Source organism: Lissotriton vulgaris, unplaced genomic scaffold (genome assembly GCF_964263255.1).
Source record: "Lissotriton vulgaris unplaced genomic scaffold, aLisVul1.2 SCAFFOLD_1301, whole genome shotgun sequence".
NCBI classification, from domain to species: domain Eukaryota; kingdom Metazoa; phylum Chordata; class Amphibia; order Caudata; family Salamandridae; genus Lissotriton; species Lissotriton vulgaris.
Genome location: NW_028255132.1, coordinates 198,215 through 217,643, shown reverse-complemented (window position 1 = coordinate 217,643; position 19,429 = coordinate 198,215). Strand labels below are relative to the sequence as shown.

General features: G+C 46.0%; 1 long non-coding RNA gene across 1 annotated transcript in view; it reads left to right on the top strand.

Moving 5' to 3' along the window:
* Window positions 1-19,429, top strand: part of LOC147659225 (uncharacterized) — a 125,884-nt gene that overhangs the window by 2,374 nt on the left and 104,081 nt on the right. The window lies entirely within an intron of this gene.

Here is a 19,429-nt window from a genome sequence, read left to right as displayed (position 1 = left end):
TGGTACTACTTCACACACAACAAAATGCAGTTTGTGAGTCAGACACATTAATTGTGGTTTCCTTATGGGTGCGCCTCCAACATATGATTTGATGCTATCTGTGGTAATTAATTAATGGCATGGGTAACACACCTACATTAGTTTCTTGAAAAAGATTTGGGGCCAGATGTAGGAGCCCTAATACCGGTCGGTAACGGCCGAATTCGGCCGTTACCGACCGGTATTAGGGTTTTCGAATGTAGGGGGCCTATATTTTACCGATTCGGTAAATTTACTGAATCGGTAAATTTACCTATTCGGTAAAATACCGAATCGGTATATTTACCGATTCGGTAAATCCAGACGTAGCTGGCACTCCAAAGAGTGCCACAGGCTCTTTAGGAGTCGGTATTTACCACCCAATCCTGTTGGGTGGTAAAATACCGAATTCAGGTGTACATGCACATCTGTGCATGTACACCTGTGCCATGTGACACACAGACATGCCCTTAGGGCATGTATGTGTGCCACATGGCACACAAGCCTGGAATTGGGGTGCTACAGGGTGTCAAAGTGACACCCCGTTCCCCCTTGCAGGATTCGGTATTTACCGATTCGGTAAATACCGAATCGGTATTTCCCATTGATTCCTATGGGCTTCAAGGCCTATAGGAATCAATGGGAAATTCCGATTCGGTAAATACCGAATCTTACAGATTCGTTAATTGTAAAATAAAAATTACCTACATCTGCCTCCTTCCTATTTACCTACTCTTAAATACCGAATCGGTAAAATTCTGTATTTAAGAGTAGGTAAATCGGAATTACCTACATCTAGCCCTTGGTTATCAATATTGGCAGTAACTGATCTGATTAAGTATTTTTAAATAGGCTACACTTGGGTAACTGACAGGAGAGATACCCCACCAGATCATATACCTGTTCTTAATAATTTACAAGATTAGAAAAGCCCCTTCCAGGAGCTAAGGCTACAGCTGAAATGGCAGATTTGGGCCACAACATGTTGAAAGAGAATGGGTGAAATAAAGTGCAGAGCCCTGAACGAGTAATTTACTTTTTACTGACCTTTCTACGAAACCCATGCCCTGACCTATAACAGAGAAGGACATTCAAAGTCTGCACCTATAAAGGGATGAGACCAGGATGTGAGCCCATAGACCACCAGACGAGGTAATGCAGGATGTAGACAGAATTAAAAATTCTTATCTGAATATTTTCCCTTAGCACATACAGGTGGATAATACTCATGGAGTTTATATTAAAGTGCTGGAGCAATTGATTAACAAACTCTCACAAATTAAGGTTATTATCAACAGTCCCTTATATGTTGCCTCTGCTCTTTAGAAGGTGTTTGAGACTAATGATGACACTGTACAGTCTACAGGCCCAGAGATCATCTGCAAATCCTGACTACAGTAAAATAAAAATGGAAATCCAATAATTTAAGTGTGGCGAGGGTGTTCCTACTAAAAGGACCGATAATGCAGCTATTACCTCACAAGAGGCAAAATCTTCTGGTGAAATACAAACTCTCCAAACATAACTGAAACATTACAACGAGGAAAGTTCCCTTCAACAGAAGGAGGAAATTGGTCCTAGAGATTTGAAAGCAGTTGGCATGGTTCGGAAGTTAGTGGAGAGCAGCTTGTTGTTGTAAAAATAGGGGCTATTTTAGTAAAAGATGTACAAAAGTAATAACAAACATAGATTAAGGAAAGAAAACCCCACTTCATATCCCTTCTCTCAGGATCTCAAAAGTTCAAGTGTTTGGGAGAGTTAACTAGAAAATGATGGATTAGGAACATGAGTTTCTTTTGAACCCTTCAGCCCCATTCAAAACCTATGCCATGTCCTACAAAGGTGATACCTGAACACTGGATTTAAAGGTCAATTTTGTGAAATTGTATGTGATGGTCTGTGGACCTAAAACGACCAAAACCAGAAACCATGCAGTTGGCTCAAAGAGAATTGAGAAAATGAAACGTTTTAATTCCCTAGGGAATATTTATAACAACAAGCTGAAATGGGATTCGCTTGTGACATAAAGAATGCATAATGCAAGTAGGGTGGTTGAGGGACTTCTTCGCTTTGCATTCAATTTAGGGCAAAAACCGGTGACCAAGCTTGTTACAATCTATAAAGCCAAATGTGTCCCGGTGGTAACATACGGTGCAGGTGTCTGGGGTACCATAACAGCAGCCAGTTGCAAACTATGGAGAAGACATTTATGAAAAGGCTGCTGATGGCTCCAAAAAGTGCCCGTACAAGCTTTTGTCATTTTGAAGTGGGGCTTGACTTTGTTGAAGATTCTATAAACATTGCCCCCCTACTTTTATGGGCTAAAATGTGATTATCGGAAGAGCTAACAATTACCACAGATATTATGATAGGCTATCTTAATCTTGATGGTGTATTAGCTATCCACTGGCTATGGTTTGTCAGGGATAACTTTTATAAGTTAGGCTTGGGACATTATATTGATTGCCCTGCAAGTACATACACAGAGTCCCCTCCTAGACTCCATATACAGAGTCCCCTCCTAGACTCCACACACAGAGTCCCCTCCTAGACTCCATACACTGAGTCCCCTCCTAGACTCCACACACAGAGTCCCCTCCTAGACTCCATATACAGAGTCCCCTCCTAGACTCCATATACAGAGTCCCCTCCTAGACTCCACACACAGAGTCCCCTCCTAGACTCCATACACTGAGTCCCCTCCTAGACTCCATACACTGAGTCCCCTCCTAGACTCCATATACAGAGTCCCCTCCTAGACTCCATATACAGAGTCCCCTCCTAGACTCCATACACAGATTCCCCTCCTAGACTCCATATACAGAGTCCCCTCCTAGACTCCACACACAGAGTCCCCTCCTAGACTCCATATACAGAGTCCCCTCCTAGACTCCATACACAGAGTCCCCTCCTAGACTCCTCACACAGAGTCCCCTCCTAGACTCCATACACTGAGTCCCCTCCTAGACTCCACACACAGAGTCCCCTCCTAGACTCCATATACAGAGTCCCCTCCTAGACTCCATATACAGAGTCCCCTCCTAGACTCCACACACAGAGTCCCCTCCTAGACTCCATATACAGAGTCCCCTCCTAGACTCCACACACAGAGTCCCCTCCTAGACTCCATACACTGAGTCCCCTCCTAGACTCCATACACTGAGTCCCCTCCTAGACTCCATATACAGAGTCCCCTCCTAGACTCCATATACAGAGTCCCCTCCTAGACTCCATACACAGATTCCCCTCCTAGACTCCATATACAGAGTCCCCTCCTAGACTCCACACACAGAGTCCCCTCCTAGACTCCATATACAGAGTCCCCTCCTAGACTCCATACACAGATTCCCCTCCTAGACTCCATATACAGAGTCCCCTCCTAGACTCCACACACAGAGTCCCCTCCTAGACTCCATATACAGAGTCCCCTCCTAGACTCCACACACAGAGTCCCCTCCTAGACTCCATATACAGAGTCCCCTCCTAGACTCCACACACAGAGTCCCCTCCTAGACTCCATATACAGAGTCCCCTCCTAGACTCCATACACAGAGTCCCCTCCTAGACTCCACACACTGAGTCCCCTCCTAGACTCCATATACAGAGTCCCCTCCTAGACTCCATATAGAGTCCCCTCCTAGACTGCACACACAGAGTCCCCTCCTAGACTCCATACATAGAGTCCCCTCCTAGACTCCATACACAGAGTCCCCTCCTAGACTCCATACACAGAGTCCCCTCCTAGACTCCATATACAGAGTCCACTCCTAGTAATAATAATAATAATAAAGGGGTTTATAAAGCGCATGGTGACGCCCTCCCGGCGTGTCCCCGCGCTGTGGAGAAAGAGTCAGATAAGGTGAGAGGCTGGAAACTAGAGGGAGTACAGGTAGGCCTTTAAAAGTTTCCTAAATTTAGTTTCTGTGTCCGCTAGCCTAATATTCGTTGGAAGAGAGATCCATTTGTTGGCTGCCAACACACGAAAGGAACGGCCTCCCATTCTGGCTTTTTATATCCGGGGGATTTTGAGTAGACCTGTTCCCCTAGAGCGTAAAGTTCTATTAGGCTCGTAGGTGACGGCCAGATCCGTCAGGTAAGAAGGAGATTTGTGCGAGGTGATCCTATAGCACATTAGAAGCGCTTTGAATAAGATCCTCTTTTTTAAAGGAAGCCAGTGTAGAGTGGCCAGGGTTGGTTTTGAGGCTGCTCTTTTGGGTAGTCTGAGGACCAGTCGTGCTGCCGTGTTTTGGAGCACCTGCAGTCTTCTGATGTTCTTTTCCGTTGTTCCTAAAAGTAGCACATTGCCGTAATCTATTCGTGAGGTCACTAGGGCTTGAATCATGGTTCGTCTGGCCTCTAGAGGAAGAAGGTCCAGAGTGCGGTTGAGGGTCTTCAGAACCCCGAAGCATTTCCCTACTACTTTATGAACATGACCATCAAAAAAAAGTTTGGGATCAACCCAAATACCCAGGTTCTTTGCTTCCTTACAAGGAGTGGGTAAAGGACCAAGACAGGGTGGCCACCATTCTTTAGTCCAGCTAGCATCCTTTCCTCCTATCACTAAAACCTCTGTTTTAGAGCCATTTAGCTTCAGGCAGTGTTGGTTCATCCAACCTGCAAGATCCTGCATACAGGTTTTGAAGTTGGCAGCTGCTATGGTGGGAGCTTGGGACAGGGAGATAAGCAGTTGGGTATCGTCGGCGTAGGAGACTAATTCTATGCCGTACGATTGAACCACCTCTGCCAACGGAGCCATATAAAGATTGAACAGGGTGGGGCTCAGGGCAGAGCCCTGAGGCACCCCCTGTTCTAAGGCTATGCTGTCTGAGAGATGGGTGCCTCTCTGAACCTGAAAGCAGCGATCTGTGAGGAATGCCTTCAACTAACCCAGTGCCGCCTTGGTGACCCCGGCTTTGTTTAGACACTGTAGCAAGATGGAATGTGCTACAGTATCAAACGCGGCACTGAGGTCCAGCATAATAAGTGCCATGGTATGACCCTCATCTGCGCCTGCCCGTAGAGTTTCGGTCGCTCTCAAGAGAGCTGTCTCAGTGGAGTATCCCGACCGAAAGCCAGATTGAGAGCTATGGAGGACATTATTGGATTCCAGATGGGCCATGAGTTGATTATTGGCTATTTTTTCCACCACTTTCGCTAGGTAAGGTAGCAGAGAGATGGTTCGCAAGTTTTCCAAGGTGTCCTGGCTCACGTTGGGTTTCTTTTTTATTGGGAGTACAATAGCTTTCTTCCACTCTTCAGGAAGGCAGGCCGAAGCAAAGGAAACTTGGAGCACATGCCTAAAGTATGGTTCCAATACTGTTAAACTTGCTCCTAGTACCTTAGGAGGAGCTGGATCACGGGGGGAAGCACGATTTGATACTTTTGCAGATGTTAGTGAGTATTGCAGGAGGGGGGATCGAAAAACATCGTAGGCATGACTCCATGAGACTAGCTCCTTCACTTTCTATAAAATCATGACCAGATGTCAGGTTTCCAGAAAAGTTGGCATAGATGTCAGTTATCTTAACAGCAAAGTATTTGGCAATTTTGTTGCACGTTTCCACCGAGTCAGTGTGGGACGTGTTATCAGTGGTTAGGACAGAGATTTCCTTGAAGATCTTAAAAAGCTCTTTCGAAGAGTTCTCTGCTTCCCCAATGCGATTTTTATAATGCAAGGCTTTGGTGGTTCGTATCTTTTTTATAATAATCCTTTTGCGCTTTTTTATATTGAGTTTTAATTGTCGGGCAGAAGTTGGTTCGCCATTCCCGTTCAAGTTTTTACAAGCAGATTTAGCTAACTGGAGTTCAGGAGTGAACCACGGGGTGGATTTCCTCACATTCTTGGAGTTTTTTACGTTTCAAATAGGGGCAGTGCTTTCTAGGGCAGTTAAAATGCGATTCTGTAGTTGATTATATGCTGTTTCACAGTCTAAACCTCCTGGAGGTCCTCCTGTTTCGAGTATTTGGTTAAAGGTGTCTAGGGAGAAATGTTTCCATTTACGACACCGGTAGCGATGTTCACTGTCTTTTTTTAAATCAGTCTCAGATACCCGTATATGCATCGGAATTAAGAAGTGATCAGACCAGGGTACCGGTAGCGGAGGAAGAACTTGCACTCCGGTCCAGTTCCCAAAGACAGGGTCCAACAAGTGTCCTAGTCTATGTGAGGGGTCATGAGTTTTAAGGTCTAACTGTAGGGAGTATAGTTCAGACCTGATGTCCGTAGCATCCTTGTCGAGGGGATCATCAAAGTGAGCATTCATGTCTCCAAGCACTATGAATCTGGTCTTTCTAATGGCTAGGTGTGCTGTAGCTTCCACTAGGCTAGCCCTGAAATCAAACAGCCTACCTGGGGGTCTATATACAAGAATACCCGAGAAGGAGTGTTGAGGCCCTATTATAATAGTGAAAGAGCCTGCTTCACAATGATCGATCGTCAGGGGAGATATGGAGCATTCCATCGGCGCTTTAGTTGCGATTGCAATCCCTCCACAACTGCCGTCCATACATGGAGTCCCCTCCTAGACTCCACACAGAGTCCCCATCTAAACTCCACACAGAGTCCCCTCCTAGACTCCATACACAGAGTCCCCTCCTAGACTCCATATACAGAGTCCCCTCCTAGACTCCATATACAGAGTCCCCTCCTAGACTGCACACACAGAGTCCCCTCCTAGACTCCATACACAGAGTCCCCATCTAGACTCCACACACAGAGTCCCCTCCTAGACTGCACACACAGAGTCCCCTCCTAGACTCCATACACAGAGTCCCCTCCTAGAGTCCATACACAGAGTCCCCTCCTAGAGTCCATACACAGAGTCCCCTCCTAGACTCCACACACAGAGTCCCCTCCCAGACACCACTCACATAGTCCCTTCCTGAACTCCATACACAGAGTCCCCTCCTAGACTCCACAAAGAGTCCCCTCCTAGACTGCACACACAGAGTCCCCTCCTAGACTCCGTACACAGAGTCCCCTCCTAGACACCATACACAGAGTCTCCTCCTAGACTCCATATACAGAGTCCCCTCCTAGACTGCACACACAGAGTCCCCTCCTGTACTCCATACACAGAGTCCCCATCTAGACTCCAAACACAGAGTCCCCTCCTAGACTCCATATACAGAGTCCCCTCCTAGACTCCACACACATAGTCCCTTCCTGAACTCCATACACAGAGTCCCGTACTAGACTCCGTACACAGAGTCCCCTCCTAGACTCCATACACAGAGTCTCCTCCAAGACTCCATATACAGAGTCCCCTCCTAGACTCCATTCATAAAGTCTCCTCCTAGACTCCATATACAGAGTCCCCTCCTAGACTCCACACACATCGTCAGGGGAGATATGGAGCATTCCATCGGCGCTTTAGTTGCGATTGCAATCCCTCCACCACTCCCGTCCATACATGGAGTCCCCTCCTAGACTCCACACACAGAGTCCCCATCTAAACTCCACACAGAGTCCCCTCCTAGACTCCATACACAGAGTCCCCTCCTAGACTCCATATACAGAGTCCCCTCCTAGACTCCATATACAGAGTCCCCTCCTAGACTGCACATACAGAGTCCCCTCCTAGACTCCATACACAGAGTCCCCATCTAGACTCCACACACAGAGTCCCCTCCTAGACTGCACACACAGAGTCCCCTCCTAGACTCCATACACAGAGTCCCCTCCTAGAGTCCATACACAGAGTCCCCTCCTAGAGTCCATACACAGAGTCCCCTCCTAGACTCCACACACAGAGTCCCCTCCCAGACACCACTCACATAGTCCCTTCCTGAACTCCATACACAGAGTCCCCTCCTAGACTCCACAAAGAGTCCCCTCCTAGACTGCACACACAGAGTCCCCTCCTAGACTCCGTACACAGAGTCCCCTCCTAGACACCATACACAGAGCCTCCTCCTAGACTCCATATACAGAGTCCCCTCCTAGACTGCACACACAGAGTCCCCTCCTGTACTCCATACACAGAGTCCCCATCTAGACTCCAAACACAGAGTCCCCTCCTAGACTCCATATACAGAGTCCCCTCCTAGACTCCACACACATAGTCCCTTCCTGAACTCCATACACAGAGTCCCGTACTAGACTCTGTACACAGAGTCCCCTCCTAGACTCCACACACAGAGTCATCTCCTAGACTCCGTACACAGAGTCCCCCCCTAGACACCATACACAGAGTCCTCCCCTAGACTCCATACACAGAGTCCCCTCCAAGACTACACACATAGAGTCCTCTCATAGACTCCACACACAGAGTCTCCTCCTAGACTCCACACACAGAGTCCCCTCCTAGACTCCACACACAGAGTCCCCTCCTAGACTCCGTACACAGAGTCCCCTCCTAGACACCATACACAGAGCCTCCTCCTAGACTCCATATACAGAGTCCCCTCCTAGACTGCACACACAGAGTCCCCTCCTGTACTCCATACACAGAGTCCCCATCTAGACTCCAAACACAGAGTCCCCTCCTAGACTCCATATACAGAGTCCCCTCCTAGACTCCACACACGTAGTCCCTTCCTGAACTCCATACACAGAGTCCCGTACTAGACTCCGTACACAGAGTCCCCTCCTAGACTCCATACACAGAGTCTCCTCCAAGACTCCATATACAGAGTCCCTTCCTAGACTCCATTCATAAAGTCTCCTCCTAGACTCCATATACAGAGTCCCCTCCTAGACTCCACACACAGAGTCCCCTCCTAGACTCCCTGCACAGAGTCCCCTCCTAGACTCCACACACAGAGTCCCCTCCTAGACTCCACACACAGAGTCATCTCCTAGACTCCGTACACAGAGTCCCCCCCTAGACACCATACACAGAGTCCTCCCCTAGACTCCATACACAGAGTCCCCTCCAAGACTACACACATAGAGTCCTCTCATAGACTCCACACACAGAGTCTCCTCCTAGACTCCATACACAGAGTCCCCTCCTAGACTCCACACATAGAGTCCCCTCCTAGACTCCATACACAGAGTCCCCTCCTAGACTCCATACACAGAGTTCCCTCCTAGACTCCATACATAAAGTCCCCTCCTAGACTCCACACCCAGAGTCCACTCCTAGACTCCACACACAGAGTCCCCTCCTAGACTGCACACACAGAGTCCCCTCCTAGACTCCATACACAGAGTCCCCATCTAGACTCCACACACAGAGTCCCCTCCTAGACTGCACACACAGAGTCCCCTCCTAGACTCCATACACAGAGTCCCCTCCTAGAGTCCATACACAGAGTCCCCTCCTAGAGTCCATACACAGAGTCCCCTCCTAGACTCCACACACAGAGTCCCCTCCCAGACACCACTCACATAGTCCCTTCCTGAACTCCATACACAGAGTCCCCTCCTAGACTCCACAAAGAGTCCCCTCCTAGACTGCACACACAGAGTCCCCTCCTAGACTCCGTACACAGAGTCCCCTCCTAGACACCATACACAGAGTCTCCTCCTAGACTCCATATACAGAGTCCCCTCCTAGACTGCACACACAGAGTCCCCTCCTGTACTCCATACACAGAGTCCCCATCTAGACTCCAAACACAGAGTCCCCTCCTAGACTCCATATACAGAGTCCCCTCCTAGACTCCACACACATAGTCCCTTCCTGAACTCCATACACAGAGTCCTGTACTAGACTCCGTACACAGAGTCCCCTCCTAGACTCCATACACAGAGTCTCCTCCAAGACTCCATATACAGAGTCCCCTCCTAGACTCCATTCATAAAGTCTCCTCCTAGACTCCATATACAGAGTCCCCTCCTAGACTCCACACACAGAGTCCCCTCCTAGACTCCATACATAAAGTCCCCTCCTAGACTCCACACCCAGAGTCCACTCCTAGACTCCACACACAGAGTCCCCTCCTAGACTCCACACACAGAGTCCCCTCCTAGACTCCACACACAGAGTCAGTCCCCTCCTAGACTCCACACACAAAGTCCCCTCCTAGACAATTTCCCTACTGTTGCACTCTCTGGAGTTGGAATAGTAATTGTTACCCCTACGCTCTCCAACACTTTCCCTACTGTTGCCATCTCTGGAGTAAGCATGAGCGAATTTTGCGGATCTCGCGTTCGCGAATTTTGCGGATTTGCGGATTCGCAATCCGCAAAATCCGCGAATTCCCGCGAATTTGCGGATTTTTTTTTTTTTGTGTTCGCCAGTGTTTCTGCCAGGGAAACACTCGTGTGAGGAGTGAAGGCGGCGGATGGTGGCAGGTCAGCGCTAATAGAACTCCCAAGCCCACAAAACCATCGGGGCCAAGAACAACTCCCCGCCACGCCCCCCTCACCTGCCTACAATTGCGCAGAGGGTCCGCGCATCGCGGGACGCGCGCGGGCGACGCCGGGCTAAGCCCGGGCAAAGGGCGGGCCCTCTGTGGCCCTCAGTGACCGAGGTAGGCCGGGCTGGGCCTGGACCCTTACATTTTCTCTTATGCACAGTTTTTATTTATCTGCGTCTGTGCCCATTTGAGTAGAAGGGTAATTCGCCGTAAATACTGTGATAGATATACTGCACCCTGGTCCTACCTGTCCCGCTAGGGACCAACTTCATTCCAGACTTTTATCCATTTTATAGTGTTTTTTTTTTTTTCTTTTTTTCTCTTTTTCTGTGAAAAATGTCTAAAACTTTACGTTCTGGAAGGGTAGTGGGAGAAAAATCCACCCGGAAATTACCTTCCATCCGCACAAGAAATAAATCAATAAACAATCCTCCTCTGAAAGGTCAATGTCAGTTATCCGAACTGTGGGATCTAACCGCTAGTAACAAACCTAAATGTGCTACCCTACTCAACTCAGATTCCAAAGCCCCTGAGGTACCGGAAGTACACTTACCAACCACCTTTGAGCCTCGTTCTCCCCAGGCCCAGCAGGGGGCCTCCCAACTCATGATAGGAGGGTCTCCCCCACGGGACCCTACAGTCGGGAAGCCGACGATAGTAAGTGAGCCTGTACATATACCATCGATCCCCCAGGCTTCCATGAATGACAGGCCGGGAGATGATCTGTCCGCTTTATCTATTGACTTGGAACTATGGGGTCGCTACATAAGCCCTGCTAAAGTGGAATCCCTGGAGCAATTTAAAGTTCAGGGGGGAGCCACCCCATCAGGACTAATGTTGTATAGTAGCACTCCGTCACTAAACAGACATGAAATCTCTGACCTGTTAAATTCATCAAAGAGTCCCGATCTCAATCTTCTGGATAACATTTCCATGGTGGAGGCACGAGAAAAGCCGATCTCTGAATCTATGATCGCGCTGGAACAACTTCTTGCTTCAATATTGATGCTTCTAGGAAAATTTGTAGGTAGCTCGGACTGTATCCTTGAATCAGTTACCCAAATCTTAAAGTTAATGCTGCAGAAAGTGCCGGATTTGGGTAAGGCCTCCTCCCCTCAACAACCTGAACAACCTGCATCGGAGGGGGAAATCAAAGCCGCTAGAAGCGAACTAGTTAAGGATAATGAACCGCCTTCTCTGGTCCCCGATAAGGAGTTGCCTCATACTGCAGCTTCAAACTGCATCAAGAACATAGTCCTCGAGATAGAGGAGGTGGATAAAGTCTTGCCTGACCCCAAAACGGCTCAGGAGTTATTTCCTATCTTTGTCCCGGATGGTGGGAAAGACCTCTTGGCCGACAAACCCCAACTTAACGAAGAAAAGAAAAAACATGGAAAACAAAAAAGTACCAAAGCCAGCAAGAGGAAACCAATTCGAAAATATAGAAAGAAGAAGCAACGGAGGATCATTTTCCAAAAATACACAGAGACAAGGGAGAATGAAATAAGGAATGGGGAGCCTTTATCTACTTCCTTAAAAGCGGATTTGGATGAGAACTTAATCACTTCAACCTCAGTGGAGGAGGAAAATGATCAAGGCAGCTTGTCTTCCCTGGAAGACTTTCCACAAACTGGAAGCCCTCTCCCATGCTCTCCGGTTCGGAGTGCAGCAGGAGGGCCACTTTCTTTTCCATCTGAGACTTTAAATCCGTTGGCTGCTCCCTTTGTGGTAACAATTGACTCCGAAAATGCTTGTCCTCTTGCTCGGCCTGTAAATGTACCTAAGGCTACTGCGGATGTACGTGTGCTAGAATTTGTTCCATTATTTGATACTGACCTCCTATTGAATAGAGCCTGGCTTCTTAAGCGCTTTAGTGAGGTAGAATGTCTCTATCATATTCAGTCTAGAGACATAGAATTGGTATCTCTGTTAGGGGGTAGCCGGGCATTGAGTATTCAGGTGAAATTTTATTCCCCGATTATAACCAATCTGATCCTTGAACAGGCTGAAAATTTCCAACGTTTAGGAATTGATATCCTTCCTATCTCTACCCCTGGCAAGCCAAACTCTTTCGGTAAGCAGGGGTTGAGAGGCGGAGAGCAAAATTGGATAACCTCTCCTCTGAGGGACCTGAAAATTTGGGTTTCCAGGGGAAAACGTTCTGTATCACACGTGAAGCCACTTCCACTAGTTGAGAATTCCACACTCAATGATGACAATAACCGGTGGAATTGGCTCCATAGTGCTTTATCAACAAAAAATAAGGATAACCCCAAATTGTTTCCCCGCCTTTAACCCAAGCTTAAACATAATTTCCTGGAACGCGGCCGGATTTCATAGTAGCCCGGAGAAACTGGCCTTCTTATCCACCCTGGAGGCCGATATATGGTGTATCCAGGAAACATGGTGCATAGATAGGTTAATGCCTTTAAAAGATTTCTATGTATTGGAAGTACCGGCTGCGCCCTCTAAAAAAGGGCATGCCAGGGGGGGGCTTGCCTGTTTACTGTCAACTAAGTTCCAATGGAGATTCTCCCATTATATTGATCCAACCAGACTCTTTCACACAATCACTTTGGAAAATATGTACCATGATAATACAAAATTTTCCATGGTCATTTTTAATGTGTACATTCCGCCTGAGGAGGGTTTTAATGATAAATTGAAGCGGGTCCTCCAATATATGGAAAATATAAAAAATTCTCCTCCTTTCCCTGTAATTTTGTTAATTGGTGATTTGAATTGTAAAGTATCAAATGCTAGTCTAACACTTTTCAGGGATAAAGCTAAGGAGGAAACTTATTGCATCCCCCAGACGCTTTTCCCGGAAAACTTAAGAACAAATAAAAGGGGGAAGATTTTGTTAAAAGAACTTGCAATCGGGGATGGTATCATATTAAATGGAAGATTTCCATCTGACGTCCCCGCAAATTATACCCACAATTCCCCCTTTGGATCATCTATTTTGGACTATGCCATCGCCAGTTACAGCCTGTTTCCCTTGATTCTTGACTTAAAGATTATACCCACGACTCTGAGTGACCATAGTATTTTAGCACTATCAATTTCATTAAATTCCCTGAATACGGCATCCTGGGCTCTAAATGGTAAAGAGGCTACCTTCAACCCAAAGGCTGGAAGATGCTTCTGGAATAATGCTGCCATTAATGTGGTCCAGGAGCTATTGTTCGATACACTCAGGGAAATAGAACTGTGGTACGGAAGTGAAATAGTTTGCTTTGAGGCATTCATGTCAAAGATTCTGTTGAATGCTAAAAAATCCGCCCCGCTTAGGAAAAAAGGAGAGGTAGTGCCTCTTCCCCTCCGTAATCTGAATAGGGAGTTAAACAAACTAATCCGTGCACAGTATGCTGATAGGGTACCGGAACGTGGGAAAGTTATCTCTAGGCTAAGAAGAAAGAGAAGCAGACTTAAGAAAAAAATCAAAAGGGACAGGGAGGATGAGGTATGGATTAAATTAAGGGAATCCGCTGTACATGGCAACATTAAAGATTTCTGGGCAATTATTGGGAAGGGATGTGGTACACGCCACGCCCCTCTCCCGATAGCTATACCAGAAGATCTATGGTTCTCCCATATTAGTGAATTATATGCTGGAAATGGGACCTTAGTTACTGATAACTTTTCGTATTCTGCCCCTGATGACTCGGTTTTCTCTCCTTCTGAGAAGGAAATCGAGTTGGCTATAAAAAATATGCGATCCTCTGGGGCCATGGGACCGGACGAGCTTCCGATGACGGTCCTAAAACAAGATCCATTGACCTGGAGTAAAATCCTGTATCCCCTGTTTAAGGCGTGCCATTCTTCTAAATGTGTCCCTGCTTCATGGAGAGGAAGCATTCTGGTTCCTATTTTTAAAAAGGGGGCAAGGGACAGTCCCAGTAACTATCGCATGATTGCGCTCCTCGACTCCATCGGAAAGGTCTTTGCGAAATGCCTCCTGAGTTCTCTTTCCGATTGGGTCGAGGAGCGCAATATCCTGCCCTTGGAACAGACCGGTTTCCGAAGGGAACATGGTACGCTGGACAACCTGACTGCCCTGCAGGTTATTACAGATAAATATGTCCAGGTGAGAGGAGGAGTGGTATACGCCGCATTCATTGATTTCTCCACAGCGTTCGACAAAGTAGATCGGGGAACGCTGTGGAGAAAATTGGCAATGCTGGGCCTCCCTCCACACCTGTTGGAATTGGTGCGGGCTCTGCACACTGAGACCTGGTGCAGGGTCTTAATGGGGGGTGAAAGGGGGCTTTCGGCCAAAATTCCAGCTCAGAATGGCCTTAAACAGGGTTGTCTATTGGCGCCCCTGTTATTCTCCTTATATACAACTGACCTCCCTGCTGCTGTGTCCCTCAGCGAGGGGATCGCTCCATCGATAGGAGGGGTGCCAATGGCCTGCCTGATGTATGCCGATGATGTGTTATTGCTTGATTTAACACCCGTGGGACTGGCAAATCGGCTTCAGGCTTTGCAGGGTTTCGCCAGGGAGCATTATATGAAGATCAATACCAATAAAAGTAAAGTGATGTGTATTGCTGGTCGAAAGAAATGCCGTTCGACAGACTTTCGTTGGGCCATCGGAGGGCACAGATTGGAGGTTGTTACTTGTTATACCTTTTTAGGGAAAATATTCTCGGCCAATATGAGCGAGAGTCTTCATATAGAGCATTGCTCTCGCAAAGCTCTCGCCCATGGCAACGGGTTAAAGTCCCTATACCTGGCAACGGGGAGAAGACATTTTTCTAGTCTCTTGGAAGTATTTAGAGCTAAAATCCCCGCAACCATTTTGTATGGTATAGAAATAATTGAGTTAAAATATTGGGACTTTTGCAACAAGACTGAGGGAAAACTCCTTAGATCCCTCTCGACTCTCAATAATGCCTGTTCGCTGGCCGCCTGTAGGCTGGATTTTGGACTCAGGAGTGCCTGGGTGCAGGGTCTATGCGCCTTAATAAGGTGGGTAGCCAGTCTGGCTAGAGCGAGAGAAGGAACCTTGCGAGCTTTGCTCAAAAAAGAACTTTTGGGCAATTTCAAGGAGTTCTCCAAACTCGTTGCCAATTTCAGAAGGGCTGTGAAAATTTTGGGGCTGGAGGAAAGCGCACTGTTCTCCTACACTCCCACGCAGTTAAAACAGGTCCTTAAGGAGGCTTCGTGGGAGTACTGTTTCTTAACCGATAAAAAAACAGTTGGTGACAAATGGAACGTGGAGTCGTTAATCTCCTCCTATAGGTTGAAACAGCCCCAACCGTACGCCCTGTGGAATTTACCACATGGCATACGCAGGTTCTGGTTTTTATTACGGTATGACTTAATCCCTCTTAATGTGCTGTTGTCCAAATGGCATGGCACCTCGCCGCTGTGCAATTTATGTAAATTGAATAACCAGGACTGTATGCATGTACTTTTGATTTGTCCTATGTTACGTAGCTTGCGCAACCGATGGCTTAAAGTAATCTGTCTACGCCTCAGCATCGTCACTTTTCAAGACTTTCTTCATGCACTTTATTGCCCACCAAATGAAATGTTTTGTGCCTATGTTTTTAACTTTTTTAAAGGATTTTTAGCTATTTATTAATCTTCTGGAAGGTGGTCCTGGCCTGGGCTTGTGGGACTGATGGTTTGCAGTGTACCTATCACGATTTGTATAGTATGTTTTTACAATTCTTGTATTCTATTGTGTTGTGTTTTATGTACATGTTTATGTGGCCCTCTTTTGAGAGCCAAAACATAATAAATAAAAATTTGAAATTTGCCAGTTAGCGAGGGTTTTGTACACTTTCGCAAATTGCGAACTTACCTGTCGGGTCGCAAGTTTCGCGAACTTGTTGTTTCTACGTGTCCAGCCTGTTTGGGACACTCTTCTTCATCACTGCCACTCTCTGTCACCACTGCCACTCTCTGACTACTCATGCCACCCTCTGGCCCACCCATGCCACCCTCTGTTTCATCACCACACCCTCTGGTTGTCCAGTGTACATTATTTTCGGCAAAGCAAAGCACACCTTCCCTGCCTCAAGTGACCTGAATTAATTTGGGGCTGATTAATGTGTCACAGAATATTTTTTTAGCTGGCACCTGCTTCCTTAGTGCGCCCTGATTAGTGATCTTTTGCACTTGCTAAGTGCTTTCATTGTTGCAAAATTAGTTACAACACCTGCCCTGCCCCAACTGACAATAATGAATTAGGGGCTGATTAATGGATTTTAACTTCCAGCCTGGCTCCTGCTTGTCTCCCCTAGCTGTAATTCAGGACCTTTGTGGCATATGTGTAACTATTCTGAGGTTCAGAGCAGGGTCACATAATAGTTTCAACTGGCAACTGAACTCTGGAGGGGCCCCTCAGGAAGCACTACAGGAAATGGCTACTAATGATGAGCCTGAACTTTTGAACCTGGTAAGTAGTTACTTTCAGTTTTGCTAAGATCGTATTTCTGCAATTTTGCACTTATTCGCGGGGCGCGAACTCACGCGAACTCACGCGAACAGTGCGAGCAGTGCGAGCAAAATCCGCTGCTCGCGGATTTGCGGATTTTGCGGGAGATTCGCGAATCTCGCGGATTGCGGATTTCCCGAAAATCCGCAAAATCCGCGAGCGGAACGGATTTTCCGCCCATGCCTACTCTGGAGTTGGAATAGTAATTGTTACCCCTATACTATCCAATACTTTCCCTACTGTTGCACTCTCTGGAGTGGGAATATTAATTGTTACCCCTACGCTATCCAACACTTTCCCTACTGTTGCACTCTCTGGAGTGGGAATAGTAATTTTTACCCCTACGCTATCCAACCCTTTCCCTACTGTTGCACTCTCTGGAGTGGGAATAGTAATTTTACTCCTACGCTATCCAACGCTTTCCCTACTGTTGCACTCTCTGGAATGGGGATTAGTAATTTTTACCCCTACGCTATCCAACGCTTTCCCTACTGTTGCACTCTCTGGAGTGGGAATAGTAATTTGTACCCCGACGCTATCCAATGCTTTCCCTACTGTTGCACTCTCTGGAGTGGGAATAGTAATTTTTACTCCTACGCTATCCAACGCTTTCTCTACTGTTGCACTCTCTGGAGTGGGAATAGTAATTTTTACCCCTACACTATCCAACACTTTCCCTACTGTTGCACTCTCTGGAGTTGGAATAGTAATTTTTACCCCTACCCTATCCAACAATTTCTCTACTGTTGCACTCTCTGGAGTGGGAATAGTAATTTTTACCCCTACGCTATCCAACGCTTTCACTACTGTTGCACTCTCTGGAGTGGGAATAGTAATTTTTACTCCTACGCTATCCAACGTTTTCCCTACTGTTGCATTCTTTGGAGTGGGAATAGTAATTTATACTCCTACACTATCCAACTCTTTCTCTACTGTTGCAGTCTCTGTAGTGGGAATAGTAATTTTTACTCCTACGCTAACCAAAGCTTTCCCTACTGTTGCACTCTCTGGAGTGGGAATAGTAATTTTTACACCTACGCTATCCAACGCTTTCCCTACTGTTGCACTCTCTGGAGTGGGAATAGTAATTTTTACCCTTACGCTATCCAACGTTTTATATAATTAATTTTAAAAATATTAAAAGTATATTTAATTTGTTATATTTTTTACATTTTATTTGTTATTGTTTTACGTTTGTAAATGTATTTGTAATTTAGAATATATTTTATTAATTTATAAATTAGTAAAATAATGATTACAACTTATTGTTCAGTACATATATATTATATATTTACTGTATATATTTAATTAATGTATTATTATTATATATGTATTATTTAATAATTTTAAACATTATTAGATACTTTTAACTATGTAGATTTTATTTATTAGTGTTATTTACTTTATTTTACATTTATATTTTAAAAGGAAAATTATTATTTTTTCGATATTTTTGTACTTACCATGTTGTAGATAGGATGTTTAAATTCTTGCCCTCGATATTTTTGACTCGATATTCCTGTAGGTCGATATTTTGTAGGTCGATATTTTGTCAGTGATCCGTTACAGGTACCATAGGAATAGAGTAGCAGAAAGACCACCTCAAGATGCACCAATGCAGTTCTGTGAAAAATGAGCCATTGTATCTACTGAATATCCAGAAGTAGAATAGTGACAGTGACCATAAAAGTCAAAGTGGTGATAAGGTGACCTTTGCGATGCAGGTACCGAAAAATAACCATGTAACATAACATTTGTAAAGTTCACCCAGAAGAGAATCTTGACGCTGAATAACAGATGTTTACAGTTACCCAACTCAACGGTACTCACTTTATCGACTTCAAATGGATGAAAGGCTGAGTGGACCCACTAAGATTTGAATCTGCAAGCATGAGGTTGATTGCTTAATATGTAAGGTGGAAAGTGTGATCTTAAAATTACCGAAAGGAGATCAAATGTAATTCAGAGACCCTTCGGTGAGGTTAAAAACTAAGCCTGGATAGTGTGCGCAAGGTTATGATTCCCATTACTCCGTGAGTGTTTTGTAGTGAACTATCTCTGGTTGTGATACAGTAGATCCTAGGTTTCTATGTCTTGTTCACTCCAGTATGAATCCAGGAAGGCAGGACAAGGGGTAGGTGACGGGTTGCTGACCACGCATGGAACTAAACCACAATAATCTTGCGGTCCCTTGCCTTGACTTAGCGCACATTATTTCCTATGAGTAGGGGTTGATTTATGGATTCGGACTGGGGTGAGCAAGACATAGATACCTAGTATCTATTGTATCACTACCAGAGATTGAGTATAGTACGACTCGACATATCCACCCTAGTTCAGGGGTAGGAAACATATTTTGTGGTCCTGAAGAAATGCTAGGGATCCAGTACTGGACCAATATAGCGGGAAACATGTCGACCTGAATAGTGAAACCACGATAGTTCACTACAACATACACACTAAGTAGTGGCATATCATTACCTTGCGGACACTTCCACATCTTTGTTTTTAACCTTACCAAAGGGTCTCTGAATAAAATCTGACCTCATTCAGTTACTTTTTAGATCACACTCTCCACCTTTCACATTATACCCCACACACCCGCATGCACTGTCACATCTGATACAAGAAAAGATTTCTGTCAAAGAG